The 19,439-nt window shown below is 49.2% G+C and overlaps 1 protein-coding gene across 14 annotated transcripts in view; it reads left to right on the forward strand.

Annotated features, from left to right (window-relative positions):
- The window catches only part of FOXP1 (forkhead box P1), a 515,936-nt gene that overhangs the window by 223,486 nt on the left and 273,011 nt on the right, over positions 1–19,439 (forward strand). For 12 of the 14 annotated variants that reach the window (XM_079122626.1, XM_079122625.1, XM_079122642.1 and 9 more), the window contains one exon: positions 3,374–3,434. The exons of the other annotated variants lie outside the window; for them this stretch is intronic. The gene's annotated coding sequence lies outside the window, so the exon portion shown is untranslated. The remainder of the gene's footprint in view (positions 1–3,373; positions 3,435–19,439) is intronic. 14 annotated transcript variants of the gene reach the window in all.

Raw genomic sequence — 19,439 nt, forward strand, 5'->3', positions numbered from 1 at the left:
CACCCGGCTCTTGGAAACTGGCCCGTTTGGATGTATTTGCACACATGAAGTCTGTGCCCTGTAGCCGGAGGCCCCAGGGTGATGGGAACCGAGTTCCGAGGCCTGCCGCTCGGCCCGCCTCGGGGACCAGGGCTGGCTTGCTGGTCTCAGTGCCCCGGGTGACACCCAGGCTGAGCGGTCTGGGTTCCCAGCCAGAGTTGGGGTGGCCGAAGCTGGAGGTGAAGTCTGCTGGTGGTCCTTCAGGGCTGCCCTGCCTAACTCTGCACGTGACGTGGAATGCTGTGACGTAGACGCACGTCCTCTATGTCGAGTACTCCTAGTGGGAGACGCACTCTGGCAGCTGGTTTCAGGTGGCGAGGGATCTGCAGTCGGACCTGAGCCTCCTTCCAGGCAGGGCATGTCGCTTGGCAGATCCTGTCACGTATGGGATGATCTGAGGAGGGGAAGGTGTGCCCAGGGAGGGTGGTCGGGGCGCCGCAAAGCAGGCTTTTGATGTAGAGGGTGGGCGGAGCTCCGGGCAGCGTGAGGGCTGTGACCCCAGGGGGGCTGCGGTGTGGTCACCACATAGGCCCAGGTAAACGGTCCTGTTGCAGTTCATCATGCAGAGGCCCTGGGCCAAGTCGCGTGTCCACAGCATCTCAACTGTTCCAGACAGTGAGTGACATGAAGGAAAACCAGTAATTTCTGTTTACCATATCCTGCTCACTTATGCACCTAAAACCAGTAGGAGACTGAAAAAAAGAGAAGAAAAAAATGCAATTTGTGTGGTGATAGCATTTTTTAAAAGACAAGTGGGCTGGAGAGGAATATATTCCATCTAATCTTTTTTTTTTTTTTTTAACTTACAAAAGCTTTACATAATTGTTTTAATTTTAGTCCTGGTACTCATACTGCCAGGAAACATACAGGTAAATAGTTGTTTTATTTGATCAGTCACAGTGACTGAAAAATGGCAAATATAGTTTTGGAAACGGAAGTTTTATGCTTTGGGGGTAAAAAAAAAAGACGAAATGCAGATTTTTCTTCTAGTTGTTGATTTCCTATTCTTCTGAGCTTGTAAGGATGCCAACTCAGGCCTTAGTACTTCCCCTTAATTTTCTTGTCTATTATATTGACATATTTCATTTAATTTAGCATGATGGCAAACAGCTGTTGAACTATTAATCTTAGCAAAGCTAGAAAAATATTTTTTAGATTCCTTGCCTAATGGATACTTTTCCTAAAACTGCAGCAGAAATACGTTAATGGATGGTCAAATATGCACGTGCATTAAAATTAATGTAACAGTTTATATTGCACTGCCAATTTCTTAGGTATAAGTGAAGATTAAATGTGGCCAATTTTGTGTTGCTTTCATGGGTCCACACCGGAGGCTGAGTTGTATGATTTTCTGGTTCTATTTTTGTTTGTTTTGACTCTCCAAGGGTAACATTACACTTACAAAATCCAAGGTGAACCGGCTTCGGTTTTCAGTCTGTGCTTCCAAGGTCTTGCCACGGACAGGTGGGTGGGTGGAAGTAACGGGCCTGGCATCACCTGGAAACAGTCGAACGCTGCTCAGAGATAACTTTATTCAAAGTAGGCATTTTCAGCAATTTTTTCTTGAACAAAAATTAAATTTTAATGGGGTCCAGTTGTTTGCCAGGCCTCTGTGATAGCAAATCTCATCTGCATTGCAAAGTCTAGTACGATAGGTCCGACTGCCAAACATGCAGAAAGAGATGCGGCTCCACAGATAAACATACAGATGAGTTGGGCGCCTGCGTTGGAGAACACCTCAAGGAAAACGGACAGCAGGGCTTGCTTGCTGAGAATCGCCAGCGGCCTGCCAGTCCCTGGCTCTCCCTGGGAGTTAGCTGTGATGAGTAGGGGTGGCATCCTGGTGAGGAGGCGGCTTGCCTTCGGTGGGGGCGCTGATGGCCTGGGGTGATGCTGCCATGTCTTCTCTCCTGCACCTCAAGGACCTGAGGGCTACCTGCGCAGTTCCCTGTCCTGGAGACACCCATCCTGTGGGTGTACATCAGCAGCAACGCGCACGATTTTCATTTTCAATCTGAATTGTTTTGTGTAAAAACAAAAAAAGGTTCAGGTTGGGGCAGGTTGCAAAATAGTAATTTCAAGTCCCTCAACGAGGGTTTTCCCCCACCCAAATGGTGAACATTTATGGTGAAAACCTCCAGTTTCCTCTTACGATAAACACGAAAATGATTTCACTCAGAGCCTGCATCTTTTTTTCCAATCTGAATGGCAAGAATCTGCCTAGACTTGCTGGGGGAAATGTCATAAATTGGCCTCAGATCAATTCCTCAAAGATGGTACACACCAAAGTGCCGCTTTAAAATTCTTAGCCCTGGCGGAATGAGCTTTTCCTCTCCGTGGTGATGTTGCCTTTCACGCTGAGGGCTGGCAGCCGAGGACCAGGAGGGATGTATGCGAACAAAACCGAAACCACTTCATTACAGGCTGTTCTGAAGAGTGAGCGCAGGGATAGTAACGTGGTCGTAAAATGATGGACTGATCTCTCTCTTAAAATCATGTGAGCACGTGGTCAGTGGCGGCAGGGTTGAGTCCTGTACCCTGCCGGTGACTTGATCTAAATGAACAAGCACAGCTTTCCTTTTTTCTGGTACTGTGTGTTGACCCCAGCTTCACGGGCAGAAAGAGGCAGGCTTCATGTTTCATAGGGACCCCACGCTGCTTTGCACAGGGGAGCAGGCAGATGCCGGTCGTGTGGGGTGACACGTGCTCCGTGTGTTTTAGGAGGCCTGATTGCCACTGTTTATTTCATGTGACAGGAAGCATTTTCACTTAGCTTAGTAGATCTGGTAAATCAAGGCATAGTGGAAAGCATCATCTGAGCAGGTTTCCCCAGTCATTAACCCCCCAACCCTCCTCAAACGGAGAACCGTGGTGCTTTTATTCATTTTGAAAGGTCCAAAGTGGCATAAAACATCTTGTCCACAAGAATGAGTTCTTTCCCAACGAGGAGAAAAAAATATATATATAAGCCTCTGCTTTAATGAAATGGGAGATGCTGTGATGTCCACCAAACAGCCATCTTCAGCAGCAGGCCGGTTTCCCAAAGCAAGGACCCAAGAGTCACGTTCTCTTCCACACAGAAATAAACTGATAGACAACAAGACGAGGAAAGGCTCACAGGCAAAACTCGAAGCGTTTCCCCTTTCTTTTTCCACCCACGTCGATGCTGTCGTTGGGAAGAACTCGCGGCCTGTGGTGCAGACGCGTGGACTCCCGGGTCTGGCTGCCGAGGCCCCGCGAAGCCGTTTTCCCTCCTGTGTGGCTCGTGTCTGTCCTGTGCTCAGGTGGTTACCACTTCTCCGACATTCAGATTCTGATGTTCTCTTGTTTTCAGGGTGACAAGTGACCTTTTGAGGTGACTGTAACTGAAGATTGCTTTACAGAAGCCAAAAAAGGTAAATGCAAATGCGATCAGTGCAATTCATAGAACTGTGCCTGTTGCCTTCCTGGCGTTTTAACTCGGTTGCTTTCTGATCTTTATTTGTCAAACGTGCATGTATTGATTTGTATGATTATGTATGTGGCATGTTTTCTTTTTTCTTTTTTTTTTTTTTTTTTGAATCTTAGAACCTTCAAAAACGGTCCACAGATTCATATTCTTCCCCCAAACATGATCAGACTTTCCCGTTGAACCTGACTTTTTTGCCCGTGGCTGTGGCGGGTTCCCTGTTGGGAAGGAGCGCTCCGGCCGCGCACTGCCGATTCCCAAGGTCGGCCCGCTGCAGGCAGGAGTGGCGGATGTCCCTGTTCTGCGCCGGTGTCCTGCCGTCCAGCTGATGCTCAGCTGGCCACTCCATAGTCACCATCTCTCAGAAACCAAGAGTCGGGCACCCTAGCCACAGTCACACCCCGCGGTGTGGGGTCGATGCCCGGAATGTCGCCTCTGACTGCCCTGTTCTCGTGACCTTGCTTGAAAATCAAATGAGGACCTGATTTCAAAATTAGAAGTTTTCAGAGACACTCAAGTAGCTTGATGAATTACAGCCAAATTTAATTTTCTCAAATTCACATTTTTTGCGGGGAGAGGGGAGATGAAGTAAAGCACTCAGGTTAAAATGGTCTTGGCTGCTGTGTAGCTTCTTGCTTTCAGAGTGTCCCCCAGCGAAGGGCGATGACCACCTCCCGCAGGATCATCTTGGGGGCTGTCTGGATGTCTGTTCTTTTTCAAGCAGCAGCATCTCCGTTTCATGTTTAATTTTTGGCGCTTTAATAAGTTCCATTTGATTTCATAGGTCTATGTCTGCTTAAAAACAGGTTATTTGCCGGCCTGGTTGAAACCATTGCTCAGATTTTCTAAATGAAAGACATGTATTTGTAAGATACAGACTTCTTACTCTTCAGTCGAAGGTGGTTTTGTAATAGAACTTTCATGATGTGAAAGCTGTTGGGTCAGTTTTGTTTTTAATGTCACCCAGGGATGAGATTGGTTCTAGAATGTGTAGGGTATGAATTCTTTTTCCTTGGTGCTACTCGAGTTCTAAACTACATCCCCAGCCCTTTTTATTTTTCCAGTTTTGAGACAGGGCCTCACTGGGCTGCTGAACTCGGCTTTGGACGGGAGATCCTCCTGCCTCTGCCTGCAGGTTGCTAGGGTCACAGGTGTGCACGGACTCACCTGCCCGTTTGCTTTTATAGTTGAATTCTCACTTATTCAATTTGGACAAAAATAAATGTAGAATCGCCGCATTTCACTCCGTGGGTAATTAAAACTTTGCAAGAAGTACTGATCGTCCTGCGCAGAGGACACGCGTCTGCTTCAGATGTTGCACTGCAGAAGGAATCGGTCCCAGACGCTCTTTGGGCACATCGAGCAGCAGAAGATGTTGGCAAAGCCCTTCCCTTGGCTGTGACACTGGATTCCAGTAGTCCGTATCAGGAAGCGGGGAACTTTTTCTGCCAAGGACCAGCTTGTAAATATTTTCAGCTTCGGGGGCCTTTCGGACTGGGCCACTGCTGCTACTCTGGCCTATTTGGCTGTCTCTGGTCGCTGTGATCCCTCAGAGTGATTGAAGCCAGGATGCTCCCCGTGTAAAACCCTGCCAGGAGCTTAACCATCCTGTGCCTTTGGCCAGGGTTACAGGTGACACTAAGAATCATGGTCAAAAGGAGCTGGAAATGCCCTTCAGCTTGAGAGGCCCCCATGGACACAGCTCCAGTAGGCCCTTGAGTGTCCCCTGCGAGCCAGTTACTTTTCTTCTGACTTGGTATCTTTATGACCTCCGAACGTCGTAACCCACGACCTTAAAGTGGAGCCGTGAGTTTTCCCCCTGAATCTATGATGTTGTTCAAACTTAAAAAAATACCATGGCTCAAGGGAAAATCTGAGACAAAAGCTTCTAGGAATTTGTCATTAGCCTCGACTGAGAGAGATGCATAAAAACCTGTGTTCTTTTAAATTACCCCTGCAAGCATGCTCTGTTATATCATGCAGCATCCTGCAAATAAAGACCCCTTGTCAAATTTCTGGATCCTAAAAATATCTGCTTTCCCTGACACTTCCTTTTATGATGCAAGAAAGCTGACTATGAGTCTGCATGGTTTCTCTCTTTGACCTGCCTGCTGCGGACCTCAGAGATTTCACCCAGTCTCTGTTGTGTTCACCAACTTCTGCTTTTAGTTGTTGTCTTTGTTTTTATTCTTTGTCCATAGTCTTCACAATCAATATTTTATTACTTTTCTTTTCTTTTACCCTATCCATTCCATCTCTGTCTTAACCCAAATTTCAATTCTTTTCTTTTCTTTCTTTTATTTTTTTCCCCAATAAGTTAGGGCTTGTAGATTCAACATAAAATTTCATGTATATTTCACCTTTACACTCAAGGACCTTTCAGAGACAAATTCTGCTTTCTTTTGATCTCTCTTATACAGTAAGAGAAAAACATTTTGCTAGAAATAGCAAATAAAAAATATGTTTAAAGTGAGGATCATGGTTGACATTTATTTCTGATGAGGCAGCCTTTATCGAACAGAAGATCTTGCTCGTCGGCAAAAGATGAGACCAGAAGCAGCCCGTCTTCGACAGCACAGTTGACGTGTATTTCAGGTGCAAGAAGTTTCAGCAGATACCGTGCCCGTCTATGTTAATGCAAATAAACGTGCCCCAGGGGCAGACTGGGAGTTGCTGCGTATGTGCTTTCCAGTGGCCCGGCAAACTCGGAAAAGCAGGGCAAGCCATTTTAAAACTTAGATTCACAGTTTTGAAGAATCATGAATCACAGTCAGCATGGTTGGTCGTGAGAGGACAGTTTTCTTGCGAGCAGCTCTGAGCGCTTTGTGGAATGGTTCCAGAGGCTGGCATTCCCAAGAGGGAGATGGCCATGGTAATAATCCCCACTTTACAAACGGGGAGAGTGCCCCCAAGGTGATAAGTAACCTGCCAGGGTCATCTCGAATATCAAGATGGAAACAGAGAGAACTCATTCTGATAGCGATGACCTTGACATTTTTGGTGGCTGCCCACTGTGACCTGTTGGTGTATCAAAGGTTTATGTGGCATGTGTCCCTGTTTTCCCACCATAAAGTTCACCCACAGACATGTTGCTAAAAATTCAAACCAACCCAGTTTGCAAAACTTATCATTTCATATTTGATCCTTACTGGCATGGAGAGTTGACAGTGATCAAGCCCGTGTGGGTAGTTATACGTGATACATTTTGGTTCATTTTCTAAGTAGTCAACTTATTTGTGAGAAAGTTAAAACAATCTAGAGTCAAGTTTAATCTTTGCAATCTCTCTTGCACCCCAACTTGAGTGGTTTGGGGTTAGAGCCGGGAAACCATGCTAGATGCTTCAGTGTGTCTTACATATAATTTCTTGGTGAAAAATGTTCCCCAGTTATTTAAAATGTAAATTGTTGGTTCTTTGAAAGTGTATATTTGTATGGTCCAACTGTTATTGAGAGTAACAATTCTAACCAGACATGGCAGCCAACCCTCTTCTCCCACTGATGCCAGAGGCTGAGGCAGGAGGATCTCAAGTTTGAGGCCAACCTTAGCAATGTATGCAAGGCCTAAGCAATTTATTGAGAACCTGTGTTGAAAGTTTAAAAATCTTGAAAAGTGGTGAGGTATAGCTCACCACTCACCAGTAAAGTGCACCTGGGTTCAGTCCCCAGGAACAAACAAATAAATAAGTAAATAAGCAATTGTGACCTATTTAAAATGGTCAAAAGGTGTAGCATTTGAATTCTGTGACTGTTAATTCGTGAGGTTGTGGTAAAGACTCCGTGAGAAAGTCTCCGTGAGTTTCCACAGGACCATGTCATGACAGTCAACCCAGCATAACTAAGCACTGAAATGCTCCCTGGCCCCCAAACACACAACACCCCCACGCCCAGCTTATAACAGGGTAGAGACCCACGTGCTGCAGCTTAAAGGAAGCAGAAGTTTGCTTCCCTCTGCAGCCTGGCCAGGCTGGGTGGCTGGGCAGGTTCTTTGTGTCTGGCTTCTCCTCCCTCCTCTGTGTGTCTGATGCTCGGTGGCGGCCATTCCCTGCTGCAGATTTAGCAGGCAGCTTCCTTTTAAGCAAAAGACTTGACCAATGTACACGTCTCGCCTCTTGGCATCTAAGTTTTGAGGTCACAGTGACATGACTTCGTAAGCTTCAAGGGCTGCTGCGTGGCGAGGGGCCTGGGAGGAATTTGCAGATTCAGGAGTGCCGCTGCGGGAGGCTTCTGGGTTGTGTGGGTCCAGTCCGAGGTCTGTTCCCCGCGCCCCAGATGCAGCCCCCGGGACACTGTGCTAGTTCTTCGTCAGTGGTTCTCTGGTGGAAGGGCTGCATGGAAGGGCACCGTCTCTGCCTTGAGTTTCTCTTCCAGACGGGAAGATGCAGCGTGGGGTGTTGGGACCGGTCAGCCACCGGTGCCCTGAGACGGGGTGGGCTCAGGGAGCGGGTACGTGGCTGTCGGGACTGTGTCCTTCAGCATCCGGGGAGGCTGAGGGAGTGTCCTGATTCCCCCACACTGTCACCAGTGCCGTTGTGAATGTTATCAGGCAAGTTAATTTTTGGTCATAGCTTTATGGGGTTAGAATCCAGACCACACAGTGCACCCAGCTAAAGTACACGTGCTGTGCGGTGGTTTTCGGTATGTTCACAGAGTTGGCGACTGTGTCACTGGGTTTAGAACACTGTGTCACTCAGGAAAGACAGCCTGGTTTCAGTTAGGAGTAACTCAGCCTCCTCTCCTCCCTTGGCGAGCACATGGCTGCTTTCTACCCCTGCACATTTTCCTACTCTTGGTGTTTCTTGTAAATGGATCGTGGGATCTGAGTCCCCTTGTGCCTGGCTGCTTCTTAGCAGTCCTAAGGCATTTCCAAGGCCCATCCAAGGCATGTGAAAGCCTCAGCTTCTTAAATCCTGGAGAGTTCTTAATGGAACGATGATCTGGAGTAGTCGTAGTGGTGAGGGGACTGCTCCTCATGCCACGCATATTTCCATGGGACCCTCGTGGCCTCGCAGCAGTTAAACTTCAGAATTTAAATGTTTGCATTTTAAGTTGGCTGTTTTTAAACATTGCTAGCCATAATGCTAAACTAAGTTACTCTGTAAACAAGGGCTGTCTCTTTTTGAATGCTAGTTTCAAAGAAAAAAATTTTTAAATATTGATTTTCAGAGAAATATGCTCAATAGACTTGGTTTTCCAGCAGAAGCCCCTTGTTTGAAATGTACTTGAAGCCATATCTAGTAGTAAAGACGATATTTTTTTGCAGCAGTGATCAAGTACCGTATTTTGTTCAGTGAACAGTCAAAAAGACCAAACCAAGAACCAACTGGTTTCGAAAATGGTGTTTCCGTGGTTCCGTCTGCTGAGGGTGGGAATTTCCCACCTGCTCACCTTGAGTGTCCCCTGAGGAAGTCCTCCTGTCGGGTGGCAGCTGACCCTCTCAGCAGAGACCTGGGAATATTACCTTTCTTTGCCAACTCAAAACCCTCAGGAAGAAATTTGCAGGGCACAGGACAAGCAGAGCCCAGTGAAGGGCTGCATGGTGCCGCTCACCTTGCCAGCATCCCCCTGGGGTCCAGGGACACTGGCACCGCAGAGCAACATGGCACCCCTCCTGGGTCCGTCCCGCATGGGGCCGTGCTCCCAGGCAGACTTCCACCCAGCGCTGAGTCTGGATTTTATGTTTGTGGAATCTTCTCCAAAGACTGCTGCTGACTGGCATTTTGTACTCATAAAACGAAGATTAATCGTGTGTGTGTGCTTCCCTTTGACTGATCAGGACTATTAGACGTATTTCTATGGCCTTCGAATAAAGGGCAGTGGGGAGAAAAAAGAGGAGCCCTTTCTACTCTGTTTAAACCCCGTCTTTTTGAAGTATGGAAGCCATGCTGCCCTCCCCATGAGTTTTGTATGTTAGCGGGTTCGTAGCGTGTAATCATAGGTAATTACATGTTTTCTGCTTTACCTGACAGTGTGATGAGTTATATAAAATTACTTAATTAAAACAGCAAACTCGCGTCACTGACTGGACAGCGATCTTTGCAGCCTTGGGTTGGCAGGATACCCAGGAGCTGCCCACCTCCTCCAGTTCTTCTGGGGATTGTCCTGTTTCCCTTTCAAAGAGTCCAGAGCCGACGCTAAGGGCAGAGCAAATGTCCTGAGGTCCACTCACCACAGACCGAGTGCTTTTAAATTTACTCAGGTCAGAGATTTTCAACATGGGCATTGGGAACAGCGTGTGAATCAGGGACTGAACTTAGTGGGCTGAACTGAAGGCCGTTCTGAAATAGATGAACCACGTGATAAAGTGGAAGAAAACATCAGCACAATGTTTTCCGTCGTGAGGATGCTTTCTCACCGTCCGGGCCGTCTTCGAGGGGTGATTCTGTGGGCCGCCCTTTGGCAGTCATCTGCTCTCTATGTCCTTATTGAGCGTGTGCCACATATCAGGTGTGCTCGGCCTACCTTGTCCAGGTTGGAAGCCACCAGTCGCCTATGGATACTGAATCAAGGTTAGTCAGGACTCTAAATGTACTCCAAGTATAAAGTCCAGGGAGTATTTTGAAGCCTTTCTTTGAAGAAAAGAATGTAAAATGTGTGTCCGGTTTTCCTCACTGATTGCATGTTGAGGGTTCTGTTCAGCTGTATATTTTTCCTTTTGAAGAAGTACCGCCCCAGTGACACCCGAGGCAGTGCTGGTGTTTCTGTTGGGCGGCGTTGCTGGCCATGACGGGCTCGCAGCAGTGGACAGCAGCTCCCAGTCCTCGGCTCCTTGCTCTGAGAGTTGGAGTGGGCGGAGAGGCATCGTAAACATACAGCAGGTGGTAGGTCAGTGCTGGGCGAGGAGCAGAGGCGGACGAGAGGCCAGCGCTCAGAGGCAGGGCTTGCCTCTGTAAGTACGGGCCCAGGTGAGGCTTGCCGGGAAGCCTGGAGAGAAGTTCTGCAGAAGAGGAGTCTGCCAGTCGCCAAGCAGGGCCTTCAAGGGGGCAGAGTAAGGACAGGGTGCAGAAGGCCGGTCATGTGGAGCAGGGCGGAAGGCTCACTGTCCTCTTAGTAAAACGGGAGCCTTGAGGGGCTTTCAGAGGAGGCTGCGACCCACAGGTGCTTCCGACGCGTGATTCTGGAAGCTGTTGAGCAAACAGATTGGGGGTGGGGTCCATAGGAGGGAGGCCTGCGGGAGGCCTGTCATCGTCCTCCATGGGCAGCGGGTGAGATCTGGTCAGCCTGGAGTTGACTGACGGCGAGAGATGCTTCTCTCGTGGAAGCATAGGGTGAACAGTTGTGTCCAGGGACACACGGCCTTGTGTCCTGAATGCCGGGCGTCCGCAGGGCTGACGGGGCGGTGGCCTGGACCCAGAGTGCGGGGTCAGCGGGAAGCCGCGGCTGCTCATGCAGTCCCTGCTGGAAGGGTGGGGGACATGGGTGGCAGCAGGTAGGGCAGCTGGGCAGGAGGGGACCAGGGTGCCGCTGAGAACGTGGGCGCTTCCCTCTGCGTATTGTCCCCCAGACTGAGACGTCAGGTGGGCCTTTGGAGATGTAGCTCTGGCCCCGTCCCAGGCAGGGAGGACTTGGAAGCATGTGGGTGATGCACAGAGGCCTCGGGCCTGGGCTCCGCGGGGACTGTGGTGTAGCCAGGAGAGGAGGGCGCCAGGTGCGTGTACCGAAGCCGACCCCTTGGAAAGGTTCGATCACAGGCTGCCACAGGGAGAGGCCAGAGACGGGAGGCAAATCCAGACCCTGGCGAGCCAGAGGTGTTGAGGGGCCGTCAGCTGGGTGACCTGCTGCCTGGAGGACCAAGCCATGTGTCCACTGGGCTCGTCCACTCCGAAGCCCCGAGGGTCCCCAGCAAGAGTGCGTCTCCATCCCATGTCGTGACCTGACTTCCCGCACTGCCGTCTGCTTGCTGCAGGGCTGACTCTGGGTTTTCCAGGAGTCTCACCTGAGCAGCACCCTGTTCACGAAGGTCCCCCTTTGCTCCCGTCCCGGCACATGCACTTCTGTGATGCTCGGGTCCTATAGCACACCGAGAGGAGGCACTGAGGGATCCTGTGCATTTGGTCCCCGCACCCTCGTGGCTGGTCTGAGGCTCGGCTGATCTGGGTTTTAGGGGACAGGTGGGGAGAGGGAGCGTGTGTGCATTTATTCCTCACCTTGGAATCTATTGATCTTGATCATCTGAAGTGCTCGCAGCCTGGTGTGGTTAGCGAGGTCTCTAGATTAGTAAAGTACTAGTTTGAGCTGGAGCCACAAGTCAGTCTGTCACCTCTGCTGAGACTAATATGGGAAGTCTTTGATGGGTTCAGCTCCCTTTCAAATTAACTAAGAGCATCAAAGATTCTGGCTTGTTCAACAAGGTTGAAACAGCATCGAACAATTTCAGGATTTCTGCCTTGGTCTCTGTCTCGAAGCATCTAGGAAGCGGTAGGCAGAAATCGCAAGGCACAGGCCACGTGCAGGTGTGTGCGTGCTGAGCGCCATTAACAGGCTGCTGGGCGAGGGAGGCACAGTCCCTCTCTGTGGATGATTGGGAACGTGTGGCTCAACTTGTTTTGTTTTCATGGCAGTTGTAAATGCCAGTTAAAATGGGAAGACACGGGGAGACGAGCAGAGCAGTGCAGACCTCAAGAGGTCCATGTTTTCTTTGTTTCCGGCGGTTAGTTTTTATATCGAGATTTGTCATCTGCACTAGTATCTTGTGTGCCCTTTTCATTTCCAGCTCTTGCCCTTAAGACGTCATGAGTATTTCCCCCAGTTAATAGTTACTAAGTGTAAGTCTGAACTTTGAGGCCTCCATGGTGACCATGGCCGTGTGTCGTCCTTCCTACCGTGCTGGGTCCCTAGGTTCCTCCTTGATGCTCTCGATTGCCAGCCCGGCTCCTGGACATCTCCAGGAACAGTCCCTTGACTTCCTTTCCAGTGGATATTGGGCTGTCAGTTTCTGCCTCTGCTTTTAAATAACAATCATATGGATTTGAGGCTCTTCCTGGGCACGGATCATGTCGCCTCTGCCCACGACGCTTCCTGACCGTGAGCTGCTGGGCATGTTCCTTCTCTGCTCTGAATTCTCTCTGGATGTTTTCTTGCCCGACTTGATTTGCAGGGTGCAGAAGGGGACTTTTGACGTTTCCAGGGTCAGCCATTCATCCCCTCTTCCTTGCTGATCTCGAACGTCGGCCGTTCTGTTGTCCCACGGCAAAGCCATCCTTTGGTCTGTAGTTACATCCACAAAGCGCTCCTCAGCTGATTTCCACCATGGCTCCCCTGGCAAACATGGGAGTGGAACATTGGACTCCTTTGACGCTGCGGAGTCATTCACTGATCAGGGGACGGTCACTTAGGAGCTCGTCTGCGTGGGTTTTGTCTAGGATGAGCTGTGCCCCAGGGACTCTGCCCCTTCCCTGGCGGTGGTTACCCCAGACCTGCTGACATCAGGTGTCCCTAGATCTGTTGCCCCAGAGGGGCCCAGGGAACATCAGACCCCGCTCATCTGAGCCTCGTAATTCACCCATGATGAGATGGAGCTGCAGAGAAGGACGTGAGGACGCAGGCCACTGTGTAAGTGGCCGCGGGCGCTTGGAGTTGGTCCCTGCTTCCGTGTGCCCCCTCCTGCCCTTTCTGATGCACTGCCAAGAGCAAGTGGAAATGTTACAATCTGACTTTAAAAAATTCATTATTAAAAGTGAGTGAAAACCCCAACACACTTTCCGACGTAGACTTTCTGGGCCGACGTCCTTCTTGGCTCTCGTTTCCTCTATGGTCTTTCTCTCCGAGCTGTGTTAAGGGACTTACAAGCGTTCCATTATTACAGTGTGAGCGAGAGACGCTCGTCCCAGGGGATGCCCGCTCTTCCCATGTCCTCCGTCCTCCCCTCTGACCCTGTCGCCCTCTCTGCCTCTTCCCTGAAACGCCCCCCCCCCCCCCCCCGTTTATTTGCTTTTCTTTCAAACAAAGCTATTGGATGAAGATGGTTTCAAGTTAGAATTCTCCTGCTGGTGGGCAGCCATAGATTTTTGGAAGCCTGGTTTTCTGCAGCTTGAGGACTGAGGTGTCTACCTCATCTGCACGTGATTGACACCGTGGGCGCCTCCCTCCGGTGCATGTGGCCGAGGGCCCTTGTGGGTGGGGGACACCGACGTGCTGCACGCTCGTTGCCGCAGTCTGCTTGTGCTTTCCGTGCTGCTCCCTCTGGCTCTGGAATGGGGTTGCCGTCCTGTTTCTGTCCTGGGGATGACGTGCTTAGCGATGCCGAGCTTTCATTGAGTGATTTTGTTGGGAAGCTCTCACGATGCTGCTCTGTGTTCATGACATCCATGGAAAGGGAAGTTCCGCCAACGGGGATTTCTTCCCCCAATTGCAGTTATACAACCAGCTCACGAGAGGGGATTTTAGGTGATAGGAAAGTGGACACATATAAAGGCCAAGCACTCCAGAATCCTGACCTCGGTGACAGCGTAAGTATTCCCCGGCCCTTCTTTCTCTTGGTTGAGTGTACACACAGGTAATGGACCTGAAGTCCTTTGTGAAGGTGTCTTTAAGATGTGGTGAATGGCTATGGACAATGTCGTTCTTTTGGATATAATGAAATTTAATTGTTCAGAATAGAAGAGAGACCAGTGGGGCAGATGAGCGGTTGAGGGAGAGAGAGAAGCGAGGTGTAAAGGGAAGAACTGGGGATCGAATTTCCTATGTAGTATGTGAATACACCACAGTGAGTCTCAGCTCTATGTATCTCCACCAGCAAGTCAAAAAATAAACTATAAGTAAATAGCAGAAGGCTCAGTAGTGTGGAGAAAACGGAAGAGCATTGGGGAGGGAAAGGGGGAGTACTGGGGACTGGATTAGAGCAAGTTACGTTCCCTACTTATGTAATTATGTTAAAATGAGCCCTAACACTATGTACGACTCAGACTAATCAAAAAAGAAAAACAAAACCTTACAAAGAAAGAAATCTGACCATTCATCGTGTTGAGACTTGACCGTGTCCAGTTTTTCTGTAACACACTGTGCTGGGCATATCTACACATAGATGCTTCTGCGAATCTCCATCTCTGGGTAGCTTCTAGAGGACAGAGCCACCGCACACATCTGGGACGTCTGTATGCTCCACACCCCCACCTTGTTTCTCCCAGGGCGCCATCTTGCATTCTTTCCAGCTCAGGGTGTTTATTTCAGTGGATCTTGGCTAACAATGAGTTTCCAGATTTTTTGTTGGTGACATCATAGGAGGGAAAAAAATCAAAACTATCTCATTTTTATCTTGTTCCATTTTTTTGTTGACAAATGAGGTCCAGAAGTTTTGTTTGTTCTTAAAATTGTTCATGATTGTTGGAACAGCCAGGGTGGGGACACGGAGGAGGCGTGGGGGAGCTGAGAGGAAGGGGATGGGATCCTGTCATTGAGAGGCTCCTGGGCCGTTGGCTGTTACCCAGGACTCACGAAAGGCTTTATTTTTTACTGTTAAATTTTTTCATTTTATTTTTCCATAATTTACTGGTGCCTTATGGTTGCACACTACGGGGGAATTCATTGATATATCGGTATCTGCACAGGATGGCACTTGGCCAGTATCATTCCCTAAGTGCCCGTGAATGGGACAGCACCAGATGAAAAGCTTCAGCACAGCAAAGGAATCAGTTAACAAAGCAAAGAAAAAACCTACAGAAAGGGAGAAAATCTTTGGCAACTTCTCTTGTGACAGAAAATTAATATCCAGAATATCAAGAAACTTAACACTGAAAAAAAAAGCTCAAATCCTTCCCCCTGGTCTCTTCAACTCTACTGATCTCCCTTCAAGTTTCATGAGATCTCTATCCCAATGCGTTTCTTTTCCTCTTCTCTAGCTTTCGCATGGGAGAGAAAAATGTGCCCCTTGACCTTCTGAGTTGGACTTACTTCTCTTAACATAATGGTCTCAAGTTCTACCCATTTTCCGGCAAATGCCGTAATTTCATATTCATGGCTCAGTAAGTCTCCACTGTGTCTCTCCACCATGTTTTCTTTATCTGTTCATCCATTGGTAGACATCTCGGCTGTTCCGTAGTTTGGCTGTTGTGAATTGTGCAGCTGTAAGCAGGGGCCTGCCTGTGTCACTGTAGTGTGGTGACTTGAGCTCCTCAGGGTAAAGACTGAGGAGTGGTCTAGCTGGGTCCTGTGGTGGGTCCAGGCCTAGTCTTTTGAGGAGCTTCCCTACTGATTTCCACAGTGGTGTCCTAACTTCCAATTCCACCAGCAGTGTGACAGTGTTCCTTTTCCTCCACATCCTCTTCAGAATTTATTATTCCTATTTTTGATGGCTGCCATTCTGACTGGCATGAGATGAAATCTCAGTGTAGTTTTGATTTGCATTTCCCTAATTGCTAATGATGTTGAACGTTTTTTCATATATTTCTTGGCCGTTTGCATTTCTTCTTCTGAGAAGGATTTGGTGCGTTCACTCGTCCGTTGGGTTATTGGAGAGGGTGAGTTGTTTTCCTATGTTCTATATATCATCCTCTGTCAGAAGAGTAGCTAGCAAAGACTTCCTCCCACTCTGGGTTCCCTCTTCACATTCCCAGTTGTTGCCTTTGCTGTGTAGAAGCTTTTTAATTTGATGCCTTCCCATTTACTAATTCCTGGCATCGCTTCCTGCAGCTTCGGGGTTCTGTCGTGTGCCTGTATGTTGGAGCGTTGACCCTGCATGTTCTTCTAGGAGTTGCCTGGCTCCTGGCCCGATTCCCAGTCTTTGATCCATTTTGTGTTGACTTGATGCAGGGTGAGAGGTAAGGACCTCGTCATGAGGGGCTTTGACGCTTTGGGTTTCTTCCTTACTCCCCGAGTCGTTGGGAGAGCTTGCTCTGGACAGCCTGAGGGGGAGGGCGCAGAGGTCCTCCAGAGAGCAGAGAGTATCTCCTCTGAACAAGGGGAGGGTCGCCCTGTCACTTCACAGTGGGCCAACAGCCATCTGCAGAGAGCTCCCGCACGGGAGCCAGCCTAGCTGCCCCTCTTCCTGAGGTCCGGGCCGAGTTACCTTCAGCAGCTCGCCTGACCTCCAGGCCCTCAGTGCCTCCGTGTCTCCCATGGGCGGCTCCATCAGGGAGGTCCTGTGCTCCGGGTGCCGGAAGTGCCTGCCCTTTCCCTGTTGGCCCCACACCTAGGGAGGCAGCATCCTTTGGCCACATAATCCCAGAGGCCAAGAGAAGCCCAGCAGTCCAGCTTCGAGCTCAGAGCTTGAGGACAGCCCTTGGCCCTGGGAGGGAGCACGTCCCGTGCGTGAGTGAAGTAGGGTGCCACCGGAGTGAGCTCCAGGGAGGTGCACGGGTCGCGTCCTCGCCCTTCGCTCCTTGGCCTGCACCCTCCAGGGGCTGGCTCTTGTCCATCCCCTGAATTAAAAGGAAAGCGCACTTCCTTTCCCTTGCCCAGCCCTGCCCGGGCTCTCCTGGTCTCGGTGCTGCTGGAGCTGGGGTTAGGGCCTGTGCCCCACGCCTGGACCACACCCTGCCTTCTCTCTGGACCCATATGGTAGCTCTTTTGTTGTCTCTGTACTTTTCCACTCACCGTGTTTTCAAAACAGGTCTGGATTTCTATGGAAAATTAAGCCCTTCACTTGCCGTGGTGGAGGGTAGCTGGTTTTGTCCTGTCCTGCCCCCAGGGAGGTGTGGACTTGGAACCAGCCTGGGGCGGGTTGGGATGGCAGTTCTGGGATCTGGTCCTGAAGTCGCCCCTCGGTGCCCCCAATCAGTGCAGTGGGGACCGTGGTGATGGCACCTGCCCCATGGGTCAGATGTGAAGATGATGTAGAGGGTGGATAACTTTGTTACCTTTGTGTTTCCCATTATGTTTTCCATTGATCAGTTTGATGCAGATAACACAGCAGTTTTATCTTAACAGAATTATGCTGAATTTTTTTAAATTAAGGAATATGCTGCCAATGTCTCTCCATCCCAGTTGACATATGGCAACAATATTATTAAAATTTAGATTTCAGAGTCTGGGACTGGGGACTCGGTTGTGCTACTGTTGAGCTTTGTGACCTTCAGGAAGTTACTGGATTTTTCTACCTACCCTGAAAAAGGGGGGTGGGGCTAACTAGTACCTCTCGTATTATGTTTGGGAAGATTGAATTTATTCTTCCAAGGAGGAAGAGCTTGGAGCAGAGCTGGTTCAGGGGCATGCTCAGTGAATGCACAGTCATTCCTTATTTTCGGGGGTTGCACAGTGCATGGAAGATAACAGCTCTCAAGGAGGTTCACGATTTTTACTATTAAGATTTCAAAGTAACGGAAATATTTTTAAATGCTCCGCTTTATTATGAAGAGCCTTACAGAAAGAGAAAGAAATAGGCATCCTCATTGTAGCCCCTGGACCCCAGTCTAGGGAAAAATAATTAGATCCTAAATAGAAATCCATTCTGATTTTTAGAGGGTGATAGTATGATTTGCAGTCCCTTTTCTCTCTTGCTCCACCTCAGCTGTCACCCAAGGCATGGGGCAGGGCTACCTGCTGCATCCCCCTGGCCCTTCCTTAGAAGTTTGAGTCATCTCTTGTCTCTGCTGCAGCTTGAATTTGGGGGAAGATCGTGCCGCTGGCCGGCCAGTGGCACCCAGATACTCCCAAGGGCAGATGAAGCCGTCAGGGTTCATGAACTTGTCAAGACTGGAAATGGGGCTGGAAGTGTCAGACGAGGTTCTGCAAGGTTGTTTGTGAGGTCCATTGGATGCACCAGGGTCTTAGAGAACGTAGAGAGACTGCCCTTTTGGGACATTGGGCTCATGCCCACGTTAGGGGTGTGGATAGAAGTAGGTACTAAGGCTGGGCTGTGTGTTGGGGGTGTTCTGCAGCTCAGGGACCAAGAATCCCTGTGGGCAGGGGTGGCGAAGGCTCTTTCCCAGTGCTCAGGTGCAGGTGTGCTTTGAGGGAGCAGAGGCCAGCCTATGAAGACGCTTGGCAGGAATGGCCTCAGCCCACAGCATAGAAGGGGGTGTGCGCACGTGCGTGCACCAGTACGTGGTGGCGCACGGGCTTCCCCTGAAGTCTGCAGAGTCCTTCCTTGTCCACAGCTGGCCAGGGAGGATGGCCTCTCGCATGTTCCTGATGAAGCTTAACAAGACATCTTTTCTCTTGGCTCCTTTCAAATATGTGGTTTGATTTTTCTTTATGCTCATCTTAAAAAGCAAGTGACAAGTCAGAGAGCAAATAGGACTGTCGGGCTACCCCCGAGTCCTGACGTGGACCCTTTTGGAAGCAATCCTGAAGGCCTCTCTGCCCACCTGCTATGGGATGGACTGGGCAGGTGGGATGTGGCTAGCCTGAGTGGGCAGCTACTGAACCTGGACCTTTTACACAGGATCTTTTCTCATGTGTAAGGGGCATCCTGTAAAACATCTAACGATTTTGGTTATTAATTGTAGCTTGAAATGATACTATTTTATATATATTGGATTCAATGAAATACTCCATTTAAATTAGTGTGTTTTCATTGTACTTATTAGAATGTGCCTAGTAGAAAATTTTAAGTTATATTTGTGGTTTCCATTATGTTTTTATTGATCAATTTGATAGAGATGCATTGTAGTTTTAACAGGATTGTTGAATTTTTTTCTACTTTAAATAAATGTAAAAACATGTAGCCAGCATGTCTGTAGTGGTGGGTATTAGCAACATTGTTACTACTTCATTGCTATGTGAGCTGTATCACCATGTGTCCAACTGGCCCCCCTTGGATGGATACACGAAGGTGTAAACACAGGAGCTGATGAACACACGTGTAGACTGGTCTTTACAGTCGCTCTGATTTTTTCCTAGTTTTCAGCTGGCACTGTTGACATTCAGGGCCAGGCTGGTCTTTATCAAGGGGCTGTGCTTTGTGGTTTATCAGTGTCCCCCGCTTCTCCCCGCTGGATTCCAGGACCACCCCACCCGTGCATGACAACTGGATACTGCCAGGGGTCCCCTGCTGGGCATGATCTCCACCCTTGAGGAG

This window comes from Sciurus vulgaris (assembly GCF_902686455.1).
Source record: "Sciurus vulgaris genome assembly, chromosome: 19".
NCBI lineage: Eukaryota > Metazoa > Chordata > Mammalia > Rodentia > Sciuridae > Sciurus > Sciurus vulgaris.